At 38.8% G+C, this 19,959-nt stretch overlaps 1 pseudogene; it reads left to right on the top strand.

Annotated features, from left to right (window-relative positions):
• Window positions 1-19,959, top strand: part of LOC149142864 (glutamate synthase 1 [NADH], chloroplastic-like) — a 107,162-nt pseudogene that overhangs the window by 4,510 nt on the left and 82,693 nt on the right.

The raw sequence follows: 19,959 nt of genomic DNA, 5'->3' as shown, positions 1-19,959 counted from the left end.
CAAAGAGCACCTGTAGAATCAAAGCAGCATAACACTATCCAAGAACAGAGATCTACTATCATAAACAATATAGGACCAGATATATATTGACCACACAAATGCATATATCATCAATCATACAAGAATGTGGAGGAAAACTTGAATAACTTTATTAATATCAAGAATAGCAAAGAGGCTTACAACCAATTGTTCTGACCCAGCGTCATCTTCTCAGCAAGAAAGCCCTTCTTCACCTCATGAAAAGCTTAGATCACCCAACACTATGATGTTACGCCAAGAAACCATCAACACTTCCTTACAAGATACAAAATTCTAGCCTCTGGATCTCTGGGATGAGGGATCCATATATAGATGATTGCAGGGAGGTGATTCAACTTTTGAGATTTGATTAGTGTCCTCTCTCTGATAGTTCTTGATTCCACTTGGAGATTGATGATCTCTTACTCATCCCTGGGCGAATTCAGAGAGGCAAGTGTCACAGGAGAAGTTTCTGGAAGATTCCATGATCATCCACCACGCAAATTGACTCTACCATTTGTCCACTCTCGCCCATCGCACCCCATAGAAGGGATTTTTAGTATGCATCTCACCTCCTGTGTGCATTTAGGTGGGATGCAACGCACTTTCACCATGGAGCAAGTGAGATGGTCTAGTTTTGACCAGTTCTGAGTAGTTTTTCCTGGAGAACTTCTGGGAGATGATGTAATCAGATGACCTTGTTCTTTTAGGGGATGGAACAACACTTTTAGGGACTTAGGATCCCTCTATTTATGGACATATTTGATTGGGGTTGCAGTGCCCAAAAATGTCTATAACAGTTGCCCCTTAAAGCATGAGGTCATTAATTTTTGATGTTGGGTGAAATGCTTTATCATGAGGATCCGAAGTTTTTCCGAGCTGGAAGGCGACCTGTAATAAGATACAATACAATACATTATCTTCATAATATTTTCATGATCTAGCTGAGGCGGGCATTTCCCATGCTCAGCTTTATAAATTCATTTTCATGTACATAAGACAGACAATCGTCTGTGTGCAGACTGATGATTCTGGTAGAGCCATCATCCCTTAGATTGGATGATTATCTGTGCAGCAATGATGTACATTTAATGTATTTATTTTCCTAAATATATATTGCAGCTCGGATGGATGAAACTAGATCCAGGGTCTTCAATCTCATTCGATCTTCACTCAAAGTACAAGTCTATCCATGTGAGAGATGTTCTAGAGTCGAACATGGAAAGACATCGCCTGATTACCAGCCAGTGATGTAAGTTGTTAACAGGCACGAGAGGAATCACCAATAATGATGATGACCCTCAAGGTACAACAGTACAATTCACATGGTGTGAAAAAGGGACTTGATGTCGAACACCACGCAAAATCTTTCGGTCAAAGGCCATTGATGTAAACCTGTCGCCGGAAGTGAGAAACTTGCCATTGAGGAATGCAAGCTTCAAAGTACTGAAAGGGTTGTTCCTAGATCAACTTCCTGGATAATGAGCTGATGTCGACAAGAAGCGATCCATCATAGGAGGGCCTTAATGAATCCCACATCTACGACACAAAACGGAGCAAATGATTTTAATGGAGGTGAAAACGATCTGATGATATAAGGTTCAGGGTGGTGGTCATGAAAGAATGGAGCGTAAATGTATTGCAGTGGATGAGACACAGGTGAATTCTCTGAGCAACTTCTCTTGAACATATCGGCGACACTGACATGATGGATTGGTAGTGTTAACCCCAAATGTGGATGGTGTGATGGACCAATGGTGATATGACCAGTGAATGGAACAACCCTACCCGACTTGGATGTAGAGTGAAAGTGTCATGTCCAAGAGCGACTTGCTACCAATAGAGTTTCTTCAAGTTTTCTTCCCAATTTTTCCCCAGTCATTGCTAACCAGTACCTCTTTATTTTTGTCAAGATTGAGGAGTATAACATATGCTTGTTCTATAATTTTCCCTTCGAGCAAACCCATCACTACGTTTTAACGAGCCTAGCGATAGCGAAACTCGTTCTTGTCAGCATGGAAAAATTTGTCGCTATTCGGTTTTAACGAGTTTAACGACAAAGATAACTCGATCCTTTTCAATTTTAGAGAGTCTGGAAGGGACATAAAGAAAACTCCAACAATCATTTTTCGTCATATAATCCCTTAAGTCCAAAAAATTATAAAATAATACAAAAGGGATGAATTTTTGATAATTTTAACGAGCCGAACAAAACAAGCGCTCAATCTTTTTGTGTAATAATCGCTCCGGTCCAAAAAGATTAAAATATAAAGGAGGGATAGCACTTCCGGTCACTTTAACAAGCTGGAGAGGCCAATTACTCGGCAATCTTTTCATATTTTACGAATCAGATGAAAAGAGCTTAAAGGAGACTTGTTTTTCGAGGAACGAGTGATAAATTCGGGTAGAAACTAATTCCAGGTAAGGTTTGGAATTTTCCAATCACGACAGTGTCACAAGGATGGCTAACAGGATCACTCTTCGCAGCTATTCCTCAAAAAGGGTAAACAATCAAATGGAGGTGAATGATCGGCCAATAAAGAGTGGAGGTGATGATGAGAACACGACCAAGGCTTCAACGGATGATGATAATGCATTCACGATGGTTATTTACCGGAAATTGGTTCATTTTTTAATGAATGAGCTTAAACTCTAGGGGGAAACATTTGCTCACTGCTTACGTTTAATTTTTAACGAGCTTGAACTCCACATAAAAACTGCTCAATAAAATGGTCATTGATTACCTTGATTTTACCATTGACAACTTTGTTCCTTCAAAGGTTGTACTGCCTACTCAATTGCTTCATCAAACTAGTTAGAAACGAATAATATATGCTTGAAAAATGAGTCAAAACACTAATATTTTACTTGAATTACGTGAAAAGTAATTTAAAAGTGGTTTTTACCTCTCATTTACCATTTCATTTGAACTTTGGTTTGTTGGAGCTTTGGAGGTGCTTTCCCCTTTGATTTTCACTATCCGATTCCGGAAGATTCTATGGATGATTCTTGGCGCCGTTTGGACCAAGTAAGAGCTAAACCTGAGCTCTTCAGTTTCATTCTTTCCTTTTTGAATTCCGAGCATGTTTCCTGGTTTTTCTGAGCCCCTGGGGTTTGAAGAATTCACCCTGGCTCCATCGCACCTTTCCTATATCAAAAGGTGCGATGCATGCTGGCTTGGCCATTGGCCAGTTAGCATGCATCCCACCCAGTACACTACTGGGGGTGCGATGGGCGCAAGGAGGGAAACTTGTGCACAGTTTTTCATGGAAATTTTTGCCTGTTTTTCACCAAATCAGGATCCTGACTCTTCTCTTGTTTGTTTTCAGAGATTCATTGGAGCAAAATGCCTATTACATGGCGAGAACATGAGCATGAAGAAGAGGACATGCTTGCTTTACATGATCCGGTTACGGTAAATGCACTGCGGAACTGTGGCCTGTTCAAGTTTTTCTGCATCTCTAGCATGAGGCAACAAATCAACTTGTTGCAATATTTTCTCGATGCATGGGATCCTACCAACCAGGTGTTCCAGATTACAAGCAAATCCATCCCTTTGACTGTTGTGGACATCTATTTTTTGACCGGCTTATCGAGGCGTGGTGCCCCCATCTCATTATCAGGTTCGGCCCGTGGGGGTGAATCCGTGAGAGATTATATTCGTCGGTACTACAGAGAGGGATCTCAGCCGAGTAAGGATGGCAAGATCAATATCCGAGACATCACTGATAGGTCTTTGAGGACCATTCTGTTCACTTTTGCTAGACTGGCTGGTAGTGCAGCTCTTCATGTGGCCAACAGGTCTTATATGCAGTATGCCTTGGAATGCCTTGAACCAAAGGTGTTCAACTGGTGTGATGTAGTACTCTTTGTGATGAAAGAACAACTGACCAAGGTAAAAAAGGGAAGATTGAAGAACTTTTGTTATGGTTCTATTTTGACCGCTTTTGCCTTGGAAAAGATCCCGCTGATGCAGCCGTAGTACGTTTCACTTGGTTTACCTTCACTGACTGAGCCACGGATGCAGAGATGGGTCGACCTTATGGCCAGACATGTTGGTTAGTCCCGGGTTTCCTTTTCTGATACCTTCTTCGAGTGGTTCAACCATCAGAAGATGGCTTTTTCCAAGTATCCATATGCTGGTATGGATTTCCGGGGTGACCCGGATTTGGTGCTGCCGGCTGGCGAGCAGTGGGGTGCCATCGGTAAATTCTCTGATCATGTCTCTGTTTATCATTTTTTTTTATAATGTTCTTATGCTTTCTTCTATCAGGACTAATCAAAACTCATGTTCTCATGTAGATGTTGGACCAGTTCGGCCAGTAGTACACCTAAGAGTGCCAGCTGCCGCTCCAGCAGGAGAGGCTGTGGGAAGGGTTATCCTTCGCGACCTTGATGTGGCCGAGACTCTTTCAGCATTGCAGGATCAGGTTGAAGGCCTCACTCTTGGTATTTTGGACGTGAGGACTGACGAGCTGCCTTTGAGGTTGCGGTGACATACTACTGGCGTGCCGAGTCGATGGACTAGGCTTTTACACATGATTGCACAGGTGGTGACTTGTTATCACTAGCATCATTAGACTAGGGTGCCCCCTCGTGTTTTGAGCTTTGGGTCATCTAACCAATTTTGTCTTGGTTATAGAACATTATGTGTAAACCATAAACAGTTATATATATTTTTGATTTTCGGAGTTCTATTTTGGTTAAGTTACATGATCCTGATGCAAATATTGATGAAATGCTTCTTTTTATAAATGTTGCAAATGTCTATCTAACACATAATTTGCCAATGAGTCCGTTAATGTGTTTAAATTTCTGGAAATATGCTGATATTGAATAGAATCAAACTGCCTTTCCAAAATCTTGACCCTTAGGAACATGCAATATATAGCTGGATTTCGGACGGAGTAGATACCAGCGAGTTGTAGGATGACGAGTTGTGAGTCTAGCCTGACGACAAGTCAGCATATGCCATGTGTGATGGCATAAGAGAGGAGTTCTATCAACACGCTATATTTAGCGATGTTATTTCTTGACCGACCAATACATACCCCTCTGAAACTTACTAACTCGCCACTTGGATCAAAAATGGACCAGGCCGCAGAGGATAGGTTCCACGAACTACGACTCACTCAGTCAGCATATCCAACAAATGATTCCAATAGGTTCGACATCTGCAAAAAATGTAAAAAGTGGATTACTTGACCAAAACAATTACCCTTAGCGAAAACAAAAATGTAACAAAAGCATAGGGGTTACTACATTGAATCATGCGTAGTAACGCTTAAGGTACAACCCGTTACAGGGTTGCGCCAGTGGAATCCCATCATAATCCACTAAATCGTAGGCCCCTTTTGCTAATACATGTTTAACAATATAGGGGCCCATCCACAAAGACTTGAATTTATCTGCTCCCAATTTATCGGATTCTTGGTCGTAAAGTAAGACCAAGTCACCTTCTGAGAAGACACGGGGTTTGACATTCTTGTTGAACTGCACCTTGACTCGTTTCTTATGGGCTTCGTTAGCCAAAGTGGCATCACAACGGGTTTCATCCAATTGGATTAGTTCCAAGAAACGAGCCTCCTCTTCTGAAGTTTCGGGGAGAAGGTCGACTGCGAGTTTGAGGGACGAGATCTCACACTGAACTGGTAAGATTGCTTCTAGGCCATACACCAGTTGAAAGGGTGTAAACTCGGTTGCATTCCTTACTGATGTTCGGTATGCCCACAAGGCTGAGTACAGGATCAGGTGCCAACTCCTTTTGTGGACTCCAATCATCCTTCGCAGCATCCGCTTCAGGACTTTGTTGATTGCTTCAACTTGTCCATTGGCCTATGGGTAATATGGAGTAGAGCTGTCATGGGACAACCCCAATTTGGCAGCCAATTCAACCATCATGTGATTGCGCAAATGCGATCCATGATCTGTGACTATGGCCTGTGGAACGCCAAATCTGGAGACTACATGATTGAAAAAGAAAAGGGCAGTTGTTTCGCCGGTGTTGTTTAATGTAGGCATCGCCTCGACCCATTTGGTAAAATAGTCTACCACGACTATGATATACCCATGCCCCTCAGTCGAGGTGGGGTTACATGTCATGAAATCTATGCCCCATTTGGCAAATGGCCCAACAGCAACTACTGGTTGCAGGGGTGCGGGTGGTCTTCTGGTTTTGCTATCGAAAATTTGACATGCATGGCAAATTCTGACTACGGTTATGCAATCTTTGAACATTGTTGGCCAGAAGTATCCTGCTCGTAAAAAAAAAATTGCGCCGTAGCGTAACCAGATTGATGCCCCCCACACGCGCCTGAATGGCAATCATTCAGGACTTTTTCAGCCTCCTCATGGGTGAGGCACCTCCTCAGAACTGTATCGACACCACGACAGTAAAGCGTATCACCGACGATCATGTAGTCTTTTGATTGGTATCGAATACATTTTTGTTCCGAGCGAGAGGTATTAGACCTATATTTTTGGGTTTGGAGATAGATGATTATATCTCCATACCATGGATTGCTTGAAGATATCAGAAACAAAGATTCATCCACGATGGTTTCTTCGGATGTTTCATCGTTAGATGACGATGGGAGATCGCATATTAATTCCGCGAGAACCAGGGATTTCTTCGATTTGGATTTTACAAATTCCGGATCAAACTCTTGAAGAATTTCTATCCATTTTGAATATTTCCCCCCCAGCAACTGTCGCGACAATATATAAGTCATGGGTTTGCAATCTGACAAAATGGTAGTTTTTCGAAAGAGGACATAGTGTCAAAATCTCTGTATTGCTTGAACAGCTGCGAGAGCCAGCTTTTCAACGTAGGAATACTTTTTTTCTGTATCATTTCAGTTTCTACTCAAATAATATATAGGATGTTCAATTCCATTGTCTTCTTGAACTAAAACCATTGCGATGGTTGTATCCGCTGCAGCCAGATATAGGTTAAAGTCTTTTTGATAATCAGGAGCGTACATTAATGATGCTTTCATTAGGGATTCCTTTAAAGCATCAAAGGAAGCTTGCGCGACCTGATCCCAGACGAAGGGTACTTCTTTTTTCAATAGACGTGTATAACCTTTAGCAAGTTCGGCGTAATTTGGAATGAACCTCCTCAAAAAGTTTGCTTTCCCTTGGAGTTTCTGAATTTGAAGTAAATTTGAAGGTGGAGGCAAATTTATGATTGCTTGAACCTTACATGGGTCGAGATGAATCCCTTCCTTTGAGACTACAAAGCCAAGAAAACGACCAGAACTAACACAGAACACACATTTGTGTGGATTGAGTCATATCTTGTAGTGTCGGCAACGTAGAAATATCACTCTCAACTGGTGCAGATGATCTGTCCGCTTTCTCGAATGAGCCGAAAGATCGTCGAGATATGGTCGAACGACGTTTTTGATGTCATGGAAGGCATAATTCATTGCCCTCTAAAATGTTGCCCCTGCGTTCTTTAAACCAAAGGGTAACTTGCGATATGAAAATGTGCCCCATGGACAAATAAATGCAGTCTTTGACTTGTCCTGTGGGCGGATATTTATTTGATTATACCTGGAGAATCCATCCATAAATGAAAAGATTTCACATCCGGCGCATTCATCAATTATCTGGTCAATAAAGGGTGTAGGGTAGTTGTCTTTTGGACAAGCTTGATTTACATCCCTATAATCGACGCACACCCTAATCGTTCCTTGTTTTTTCATTACAGGAACAATGTTTGATACCCAATCGGTTAGAGGAACCGGGTAAATAAAACCAGCATGGAGAAGTTTTTCAACTTCTGCCTTGATGGCAGCGGCTTTCTTGGGGTGCACCTGCCGTAGTCGTTGTCGTACTGGTTTGACATCTGGATACATCTTTATTTCATGTTCAACTATACTCGAGTCAATGCCTGGCATTTCATCATATGACCAAGCAAAGACATCTCTGAATTCGCGAAAAAGAACTTTGTATATTTCCAGTTCTGAAGGAGAACAACATTTTCCAACATAAATATTCTCTACAACATCTGTTTTGGTTGAGATATTTATGGCGATAGTCTCTTCGATATTGGACAAGTTTCGCTCGGAATCCACCGTGTTTACAGTATTTGATAGGAAATCAAAAACTGAAGGATGATGAAGGTCATCAGGAGTATCTTCTTGACAATCCGGAAGATGGGAACGATGGTGGTAATCTTCCCATGGCGCCCAGTCAATTATCATTGACTGAACAATTCCTTTGTCGGTGTAATGCACTTGCGACCAAGGATCTGAAGGGGTGCCATATTCCTTAGACCTATCTATCCAAACCCTTGATGAGCATCGATTTTGGTTTGCCTCCCATGCCAAAAACATTGATTGCTACAATATTTCTATTGGGCTTGGAGGCAATACCTGCAGATGATCCATGCTAATATCGTTTCCTGAGATCTTTTGAATAGAAGATATCGTATTGCAATTTCCTACCATTGCCACTTCAGCCAAATTGATTGGAGGTGGGAAGGCAAAATTCCCCATTAATATAGGGTCTTTTAGTAGGCCTACTCCGATATTTTGAAGCGAATGGGGGCTTCCATGGATCATCGGAATGCTTCCCATAACTTGGGAACTATTGGGGAGAAATGTTTTTTGGTCGACGATTGTAATTCCTCCTTGAAAGGGAAATGCAATCTTCCTAAAGTAGGTCGACACAACGGCAACCATATCATATATCCAGGGCCTTCCCAGTAGGATGTTGTAATCGAGGTTTCCGTCGATTACTTCAACATCTATTTCTACTGTTTTCCCCCCCAGTTCAACTTGCAAGTTACTTAAAATCCCATATGGGGTATATGTTCATCCATCAAATGCTTTTAATGTCGTCGAAGATCATGACAAGGTTGGAGATCCTAAAGTTTTCCAGCAACTCATCGACATAATACATGTAGATGCCCCCTCATCAATAATTGTTCGATGAACAGTTTTGTTGAGGGCTTTCACTTGAATGAGGAACGCTAGTTGAGCTGGTAACTAAGGGTCATATCCTTTGTGATTAAAGGACACAAGATTAGAATCTTTTGGGTCCATCCCACCTATTGCTGATAATAAAGCTTGCTTTTGGGAGGGGAAATTTTGCAGTACCTCAAGTGTCAACATAGCAGATGGCGATTGGGCCAGATCTTCCACTATATTATAATGTTGTGCTGCTCTGGCATGCAGATTAAATGTCGACTTGTGAACTAATCCCTTTGGTAGTTTTATTGTCAGCTCTAGAATGATGGGCGGCACAACTTCTGTCGAAGTCGTTGTCGAACTACTAGGTTGATATTTATCCTTGTTGTTCGACAGCTGTGGATTCCCGTAATCTTTATTCCTTGTCGTTACCAAAGCATCATTTTTCTGTTTCGAAACCGACAACATCAGCACTTGGGACGAGGAAGTATTATCACTGGCAACCAGATTTGTTCCTGGATTTGGAAACGGATCAGTTAATACTGTCGAGGTTTTTGAATTCTTGAAGAATCTTTTAAGCTCAGCTTTATATGGACAATCTCTTATCCAATGATCCTCATCACATATAAGACAAGGATGATTTGTTTTCTTATCTCCAGAAGGGTTTGCAGAAGATTTTTCAGGTGATGATTCCTCTTGTTTCTTCTTCTTCCCTTTTTTTTCTTCTTGCCTCCTGGTTGCTTGGTTTCTTTTCCTTTGTCAGTTGAGACGACATTTACTTTCGAGGCGAGAAGTTCTTCTTTTGCATTTTGACTAGAAATCTTAAGAGCCTTTTTAGATGTAGCCTTTGTTGATTTCGTGTCTGTTGTATCAATCATGCCATCGCCGGCATGAGAGTCATTGTTCGATTTAGGAGGAGGAGGAACAGAAAATTTCGGTCTGGGAGCATCAGGGATTTTATCATAGAGCATGCCAGACTGAGTATAAATCAAATCTAAATATTGTGCATGAGCAATAACTTTCTCTTCAGTGATGACTCCTCCCTTTACCACATCTTCTGTAATGGAAGGTAATAATGACTTAATAAACCATTCAGCTAAAAGCTGATCAGGAATGTACATTTTTACCATTCTATGACGACGTCGCCACTCATGAATATGATCGGATATGTGAGTGGCCGTCGTTTGCTTGAAATTGGTAAGATGTTTTGTTCCCGTTTCGTACCTTATGGGTAACTGAAAGTGGGTTAAAAAGGTTGTGGCTAGGGTATTGAAGTTATCAAAAGAAGCTCTAGGTAATTCGATATATCATTTTGCTGCCGGACCAGTTAACATTCTCTGAAAAATGTGAAGCCTAATCGAATCATTGTTTAGGGTGTTTGATGAACACCACAGATGAAAGTTCATCACATGATTCGACGGGCCTTCACCTGGATTTCCATTAAATTTAGGAATATCTGACGGAATTTTATGTGGAATTGCTAGCCACCAAGGGGCGTAAGCAATTGGATCGTTCATTAGCCAATTTAGATCTGGTAACTCTAAAGTCGCCACAAAGGGTAACTGTTGATTCAGGTTTGGCGAAGCATACCCAGGATAAGATGGAATCACCTGGGAAGTTGGTCTTTGCATACCAGCATAATGCATTTGATGCTGGTAACTTTGGTAAGGTTGATGGGCATAACCATTGTAGAATGGTTGATTTTGACCGTTTTGAATATACGGCTACCCATTATTTGCAAAGATTTGTTGCTCAGATCCTTGGTAAACTTGTTGGAATTGCGGTTGTTGATATTGCACTAGCCATGGTTGTGAAGCCATGTGCTGTTGTCCAATACTGGCTGTTTGACCAAGATGAGGGGTAGTTGTACCCGTTTGGGCCTGTGTCATTCCACTAGTTGGCGATTGTGGTTGAGTCGCAGGGATAAGAGGCTGTTGCATTACAACCTGAGAAACATGAGGTTGGCATACAACATGCAACGCTTGTACTTGCGACACCGTCACAATAGCCGGCGTAGTTGGTATATTTGACATAGGTAGACATTGTTGTATCAAGTATACAACTCTTGGTTGTTGAGGCAGTATTGGCACCCAACCGCTAGATGTAATTCCAGCATAACCTGAATTTTGTTGTGAACTCTCGTATGGTTGTCCTCCCGGAGGAGACAATGAAAGGGTATATTTCCCCCCATAGGGCAGTAATCTGGTACTCAAAGGAATGGTTTGCCCTTGAGGACCGGACTGCCCAAATTGACACTGTGAAGGATCAATTTGATGAGACTCAACATAAGAGTTCCTGGATATTATTCCGGATGAACAAACGGGAACAAACCATACTGTCGAAATAGCCCTTGAGTGGGCCCCATCTAGCAATTGAGAGCTAGTTGGGATAGATGGTATGCCGGCGAACATTGTCGGAGTGACAGCAAGAAGTTCTGCCGTTGCTGTGTCAGATGACACAGTCCTAGATGTTGACGGTTGTTCAGACATTTCTATTCTATCCAAAAGATTTCCTAGTGATTCTACAGGAGCTTCTGATAACGATAGACTAATTTCTGATGAAGAAGGATATAGGGTGATCCAGACTCCAAATTGCGATGGAGCACTGGATGGAGGATCCTCCACAATCTCTTCTATAGCAATCAGACCAGGTGGAAGAGGTAGACCATCAGGTCCGTAAAATATTTCCGGTGTCGAAGAAGGTATAGATTCTGCAGCGACAGATGTTTGGGGAATAACACCTTCCGAATCAGCTGTAGATGGAGCTGGTTCAGTAATACAAGTGTTTACCTTCACACTAGGATCAGCTCTACTGTCCTTTGGTGGCTGCGAAACTTCTTCTATAAAGGTAGGGATACCATAAATGTTTGGAGTAACCGAAGTCTCTGATGGTGTTGGAACACTTGTTCTAACTTTACCAGGGGATTTCGAACCGGTTAAATGAGTTCGCTTCGTCCGTAATAGTTTTGATTCTGGAGACAAAGATGGTTGACTCGTAAGCCTCCACGAATGACAGGGTTTCCATTGACTTTCTTCCACGATTGTGGATTACTCGATCAACTAAAAATCAAGGGGAAATATGTTTCCGAATTAAATGAATTTTAGGCGCTTTGACACAACTTGTTTTTTCAATTTTTAAGAGTCGAGAAAAAACAAAAGATGACTCTAGTCACCTTTGATTTTTAATGAGCTTGAAGTGACAAGTGCTCAGATGGACCTTTTCCTTTAAGGAGTCTGAAAAGGAACGAAAGAGACTACTCTGGAAATCTAGACAAAGGGATTACCAAACCAATCGCAAAATTGCAGAATACTTTTTACGGTATGGCAGTCAATCTTCCCGAGTGCTGTGTTCAGTGCATTGCTATCGATAGGGCGATAGACACGGCTTCCTATGGATAAAGGATATAGCCTATTGTGGTCTCCCAATATATACTCGACGGTACGTGGGAGCACAAGTCCGTACTAGCACTTATTGTCTCAAAGTGGAGGAATCACCCAACCAGCAATGAAAACAACAGTTACCAGGCTTTACGACACCAGAATACGTCTCTAGCCTAGACTTCTAAATGTTGTGCATTAGGTTCCAAAGCATTTATAGATTCATTAAATTTATTTTACAGTTGATCTTGCTTAAGAAATTTGCCTTTCAGGTTCACCGCGTGATGTAGATATACAATTCCTAAAATGCAATCTAAGATGATAAACAATCGTTTAATCTTCTTTTTGCAATGAAAATCCTAGCTACTAAAGAAAGAGAGATGATATTCTTTCAACATAGAGCAGAGAGCACATACTATATGCACTGTCCTAAATCAAACCAACAAACAGTCTAAATGCAAATGCACATGCATGTATTTGTTTTCAGCCTTCTTAATGTGTGAATGATAAAAAGAAAGCTAAGCGCAAATTTGAATTATTTTTCAAAGCGACATTACTAACAAGCTTCTTCTCAAGACAAAATGAAGACAATGACGACACTTTGTGATTTGGAATTGAAAACTTGCTTTCGACACTTGAAAAACTACTAATTCAAATCAAATACAAGAGTAACAGTGTAATCGACTATCAAGAACAATCGGATTCTCTTCTATGACTGAAAACGTCACTTGCAACACTTTCAAATCAAGAAACGACAGTTCAATTACGCTACTTCTTTGTAAAAGAGAACTAAAAATGGCTCACAATACATAAAAACATTTACAGTTCTTTGCACAATGGAGGCGGAATAATGGCAAGGAAGGGGGTTTCCAACAGAGGTATACTGACTACAGACAGCAAAACTCCTGAATAGAGCTAAAAAGAGTGAAGAAAAACCAAAGTCTGGAGGCAAAATTAGCCTTTTCTGATCAACGCACCTGTTACACAGGGATTCCAATATGCATCCCACCTACAGCACACGAGAAGTGCGATGCATACTGATATCCTTGAAGAGAGGGTGCGATGGTATAATGCGAGACTTTTGATCCAGTTCTTGATCACAGTTTGCAGCACAGTTCAGGGATTTAGGCCGAGCAAGTGATAATCAGTAAATAAATCACAAGGGTAGATCTAAGGAGGTTACTAGAGCCACCACAAGGGCAATTAGAGAGTTTGTAAATCAATTTTTCAGTTCATAAACAAAACCTAGAGATAGACTGAAGCAACATTGATCTACTTTTCACTTGCATAGCAAATGCAGTTCGAAGGCTAGCTGGCTTGACTTCAAGCTCCGTCTGTAAGTTTATAAAGCAAACAAATATAGACAAACAAACAATCTATTCGCTCCCCAGCGGAGTCACCATTTTGTTATCTGGAAATCTAGTGTCTATGCAGAGCTACTAGTCCCACTAAGACTGGTAGCTATCTTAGAAACAAACAAACTAAAACGACTTTCGTTTTCCTTTATGAGAAGTAGATAAGAGGGGAACAAAGGAGACCAACCTCTGTCTTGCGCTTGGTTCCTTGCTTGATTCCTCTCCCTTCTGATAGATCTTTTCCACTTGCTTCCTTGTCTACCCAACTTCAAAGAGCACCTATAGAATCAAAGCAGCATAACACTATCCAAGAACAGAGATCTACTATCATAAACAATATAGGACCAGATATATATTGACCACAGAAATGCATATATCATCAATCATACAAGAATGTGGAGGAAAACTTGAATAGCTTTATTAATATCAAGAATAGCAAAGAGGATTACAACCAATTGTTCTGACCCAGCGTCATCCTCTCAGCAAGAAAGCCCTTCTTCACCTCATGAAAAGCTTAGATCACCCAACACTATGATGTTACACCAAGAAACCAGCAGCACTTCCTTACAAGATACAAAATTCCAGCCTCTGGATCTCTGGGATGAGGGATCCATATATAGATGATTGCAAGGAGGTGAGTCAGATTATGAGATTTGATTAGTGTCCTCTCTCTGATAGTTCTTGATTCCACTTGGAGATTGATGATCTCTTACTCATCCCTAGGCGAATGCAGAGAGGAAAGTGTCACAGAAGAAGTTTATGGAAGATTCCATGATCATCGACCTCACAAATTGACTCTACCATTTGTCCACTCTCGCCCATCGCACCCCATAGAAGGGATTTTTAGTATGCATCACACCTCCCGTGTGCATTTAGGTGAGATGCAATGCACTTTGACCATGGAGTAGGTGAGATGGTCCAGTTTTGACCAGTTCTGAGTAGTTTTTCATGGAGAACTTCTGGGAGATGATGTAATCAGCTGACCTTGTTCTTTTAGGGGATGGAACAACACTTTTAGGGACTTAGGAGCCGTCGGTTTATGGACATATTTGATTGGGGTTGCAGTGCCCAAAAATGTCTATAACATATATGGTTCCACATCCACTTGAGAAGAGGATAGGGTATGTGTCTTTCCTTTATGGTTCTTAATGTCAGTCTTATGATGCTTATTATTTTGAAAATAATCTATCTGTTTGAATAGGTGTTAATTTTGTTATGAATGCAAATGTTGGAGTTGACTCTCTTTTCTCTGTGGAGAAGCTTCACACTCAAAATGATGTTCTACTTTTGGCATGTAGTGCAACAAAACCAAGGTACACTTTCTATATTTGATTTAATTCAGAATTTTCCCATAGGAGTCAAGGCCCTTGTTGTACAGTGTCAATTTATTATATATATAGTTACTGCAAGGATCTTCCTATGCCTGGCCATGAATTAATGGGAATACATTTTTCTATGAAGTTCCCTCATTCAAATACCAAGAGTTTTTTGGTCAATGGATTGCAAGATGGAAAGTTTATTTATGCAAAAGGGAAAGGGTTGGTTTTCATTAGAGGAGACACTAGAACTGGTTGTATAGAAACAACCATAAGACATGGATGTAGTAATGTTGTGAATTTGGAGCTCCTTCCACACCCCCACAATTCTCGTGCTCTTTGGAATCTTTGTCCTTAGGCTTGTCTTTATTCATCTTCATCTAAATAAAAATTAGCTATATATTATTTTCTAGCATGTTGTATCCTAGTACAATTCCATGATTATGGGTCTTTGTTCACTTTTTCGTAGTGGCCTAAGGTTTTTCGAGTAGATTATGGCCACCAGGAAGTTATTACCAAGTTTGGTAAATATCCCAAGTCATATCAAGTGTTGAAAAAAAGTTCTATAGATGGTGACAATGGAAATGATAAAGGGCTTGAATTGATCAAGGTCAAATGGGAAAAAGATGAGAGTGGAAAGTTCCAATTGAAAGAGATGGAGGGCACAAATGAGATTATAGAAGCAAAACTTGTTTTCTTACAATGGGATTTCTTGGACTAGAACACGTAAGCTATATTTATAAGCATCAAAGTTGTGACTAAGGTGATATAAAACTTCAAATTTTTATTGATAAGCACAATGTAATGATTAAGGTCCAATCTGAATTTAGTTCACAACATTCATTGCTAGAATATATTTTTTTCTTTGGAAAATTTAGTAATTCAGTGATATTGCAGTCTTCCCAATCCATAACGTTGAATACACATATTTTCAACATTTATATTATGTGTCTAAAAGATACTAGACACACACATGCCATATTTTCTAGAATTTCTCCATTTACCTCCTTACTCTAATTTTAGTTTTTTATTTGGTTTGACATATTATTACAGAGAAGCTTGACATGGAAAGGGATAACAGGTCAAATTTCAAAGCCAACTTCGTTAATTTTGCAACAAGTGTTGATGGTGTTTTTGTTGTTGGTGACTATAGACATGGATAATCACTAGTTGTTTGGGTCATTGCTGAAGTAAGACCAGCAATTGCCCAGATAAATAAATTTGTGATGAATGAGTACTAGTTGATCAAAACTTGTAAGATAGAGTGCAGGACAAGGATAAACGCCCAATGTTCACTTTCAAAACATAAGTTCCCCCTGGGAAACTTGTTATAGAAAGTCATAATCCCAATAAAAATGGCAACAACATGCCGAACATGCCACTCACATACCTTGTTATTGAAGTTGTGAAAGGAATCAAAGGTCAAGTGCTCTGCTTTGGATGTCTCACATTTTTGTTCATTAATACTAACAAGGAGGGTATTTTGGAAGCATTAGCAGCCTGGTCCAAGGCCTTTGTGATGGAAAAAGGGTCTATACAAGAGATTTGAGTCCTAATGGACATTTCATCATTTTCATTTGTATCCCATTTTCTTCCTATGTACACTGGCTATGATGTTGATGTTTGAAATCCATGATTATTCCCTTAGAGGAGTGCAAATGTGATTTCCTAGTCCTTTTTCTTGACATGGCACCTAAATTTTCTCTTAGGATTCTGCATGGGGATAGTTGTTTAGTGGCACAGAAGGAGAAATGAATCTTTGTGTATGGATGTAGTTGACAATAGAAACTTAGAAAAATTATATAAACAGTGGATAACTTCTATGTTTGAATGACAGGTCCAAGAAGGACTCAAAATGTGCATGAACATAACTCCTGGTCCTACAACCATTGTGCAGGTTTAGTTTTTTTTTTTTTCTATTTTTGGATATGTTCTTTTCTATTATACTATTTGATTTGTTTTTTTAGTAACTTTCTTGGAAAAAAAATACAGGGATGTCGAGGCACGCATTGCAATATTGTTGTTTTTGGGTTCCTGGATTGAAAAATCAATAGATGGCTTTGTAAATGATGTTTCTTTTTTCTTTGCTATGAGACTTAAAGAGAAGGAAAATTTGTGAAGAGCACACCTTTGTAGTCTGAAATTAGCATGCCAGAACTCAAAGATTTTGATACGGGTAAATATTGTGGTCTAGCTCTAATGGTTCAAAAGTTTCAAGTTATAAATGATCTTATAGCTTTAAATATTTTGTTTTAAATGAAATATTCGCATATTGAAATTTCTTTTGAAGATGGTATTAATTGAATTAATTGCTTTGTATTTTTCAACCATATGATATTTTTGGTGGAGCCATTGATGCAACTTGCTAAAAGTGGCTCTTCTAAGCCCGCACAAAGACTAGAGGGAATGTATGCTCTGCTTTTTGTAGCAAAGATTTTAGTTGTAGATACCGAAGCTAGTTAGTGACATATTGCTCGTACAAGGCCTTTCCTTTCTATCCATAAAATGGAGAGATAGATAGTCACCCATGTTCACAGGATCGTTGTATGTAAATTAACTATACAAAATATTGCAAATAACATAAATATGTCAATATCAGGATTTTGTTCTTATCTCAATGTGACAATGGTTTGTTGTACTAAGGAGATCTATCTAGTTTGTCACTACTATGTTAAGTCACAAGTAGACTCTAATGTCTCAAGGGTTACAGTCATTGTTGAATTTTACTTAACAGTTGGTGCCTATGCTTGGAAGTGATCCTAACATACCCTTTTTTAGGAGTCTATTATATCATATCTCCATTACCTTCCTCTATATAAATTATGTTTTTTCCTTATGGACGCATATGTTGTGCATCTTATTAGTATTCGTGTATCTTATAAATGTAAAATATATGAGGCATTCTCCATTCTCCAACCCTGTATTGAGTGTTCCTATTTTTACCTTTGATGCAAACAAGGATCGATCCCATGTGATCATCAACTTTCTTCTCCATGATAGTGTTTTTATAGGATGTATGATGCATTCATGCATCCTTATGTATGTTTTCTTGCATATGAGAGAGAGAGAGAGACAGAGAGAGAGAGAGAGAGAAACAAAGAGAGATGTGAAAATTGGTAATTGTTGCTTTAAGGAGTTGCACGACTATTGAGCTTCCATGTTTGTGTTTGGAGTGGAGGAGAGAGGTAGCTGTCAAAGTGGTATTCTTAGAAAGGTGTGCATATCAATGCTTTTCTATTATTTTTGTGTCATATTTGTTTTGAGGTTATTCTTACCTTGTGGAAATGGAAAAGATTGGATGTTTTAAGTTTGTAGTAGTTCAGGGTCTTCCTCTAATCAATGTTATTTGCAAACAAATTTAATGTCCTTATACATTTGAAGTCATCATTGTAGTTGGTCTAACTAATATATTATTGATTACATAATTTTCCTATGAATTTTGATATTATATCTATAGAGATGATTCTTAGAATTAAGGTAGTGAAAGTTGAAATTGCCACCAAAATGTACAACTTTCAATTACGCCACTTTGATCATTGCAATAGGTTCCACTTTAAACTCTATTTGTATTTATATATTTTTTCAGTATATTAATAATAAGAAATTGTTATACAGTTAAAATAATATTTTATCTATGTAGAACCAATTTTTTTAAAGTTACTTATCTTTTTATTTAATTAATTAAATTGCTTACTTCATATTTTATTCTTCTAAGATATATTAATTGTTTTTATCTTTTTATTAAACTTATTATAACAAGAGCCAGGTGGTGGAAATGTGCAAAAAACAAAAGTAGTGACATTTCCACCATGTGGCTCTTGTTTATTATATGTTGTCTTTTTCTTTCCATTTGTTTTCACAAGTTATCGATAGTTTGACCTTTTAGCATGTAACTTAGTTGGCATGATTGTGTTTGGTTTTTTCTTGAAGGTTGAATACTAAGTTCCTAAGGTGTTCTTTTTTATGGTGACATTTTATTTGCTTTGTTTATACAGGTCATCTAGCCACATAATGGCCATTATTTCCCAACTGAAGAAAACTTGTTTGAGTTTCTTTCTTTTCTGGGGAAAAATGACATTGACATTGTTGATGTTGAGGTATATGTCGTATAAATATTTTATAGTCTACTTTAGTTTATATTCTAGTGTTCATCATCTTTCATGTCTTATACTCTGCATTGTATCTTCTTTCATTTTCAAAAGAGGAACTCAGTATTGATGGTAAGAAATAGAAATTGAAGAAAGAGGAGAACAATAACATTGGAGCGACAAATGCTATAAGAGATCGAGAAGAGAATAGGTCTTGTGATACTCTTAAAGCCAATATCCTATGTGAGACACACATGTACAGACTAACGATCAAGTCTTTAGAGTTTGTGAATTCACTTGCAATGCCCTGGAAACACAATGATAATGTTTTGAAGTGATGGAACAATGTTTCATGTGTAAATTGTAGTCCAACCAATATTAAGTTGGACACTGATATTGTAATACTTGACATTTCTTATAATATAATTTATGTGGTTGAAATTATTTATAGTTGTATTTGATATTATTTAGTAGTGTAATTAACATATGTAACTTTTCGTTTTCATATTAGATGAACATGCACATTGTATGACATTTTTTAATTTAGTTGCAAAATCATACTAATTAATTTATGTTGATTAATAATGAACACCTAAAATCAATCTAAAAGTACTAAATTAGTAGTTTATATTGATTAATAGTGAACACAAATTAAATGAATATACAGTGATTAAATTAGTCGTTTATAATGATTATTAATGAAAGTAATGAAATGAATATAAATTACTAAATTAGTCATTTCTATAATGAATATGAAGCTACCAAAAAAAGATAAATGACTACTGTAAATGATAAGTTTTTTATTGCAAATGATGACTAAATTTTTCATATATGCTACTAATTTTCATATATACTACTATTAGTAGCTAATTTACAATATCTTATAA

The sequence above is a fragment of the Pinus tabuliformis genome, chromosome X, assembly GCF_031772625.1.
Source record: "Pinus tabuliformis cultivar Carrire ecotype Pingquan chromosome X, CPIR1, whole genome shotgun sequence".
In the NCBI taxonomy this organism is placed as follows: domain Eukaryota; kingdom Viridiplantae; phylum Streptophyta; class Pinopsida; order Pinales; family Pinaceae; genus Pinus; species Pinus tabuliformis.
This window is presented reverse-complemented; position numbering and strand designations above follow the sequence as displayed.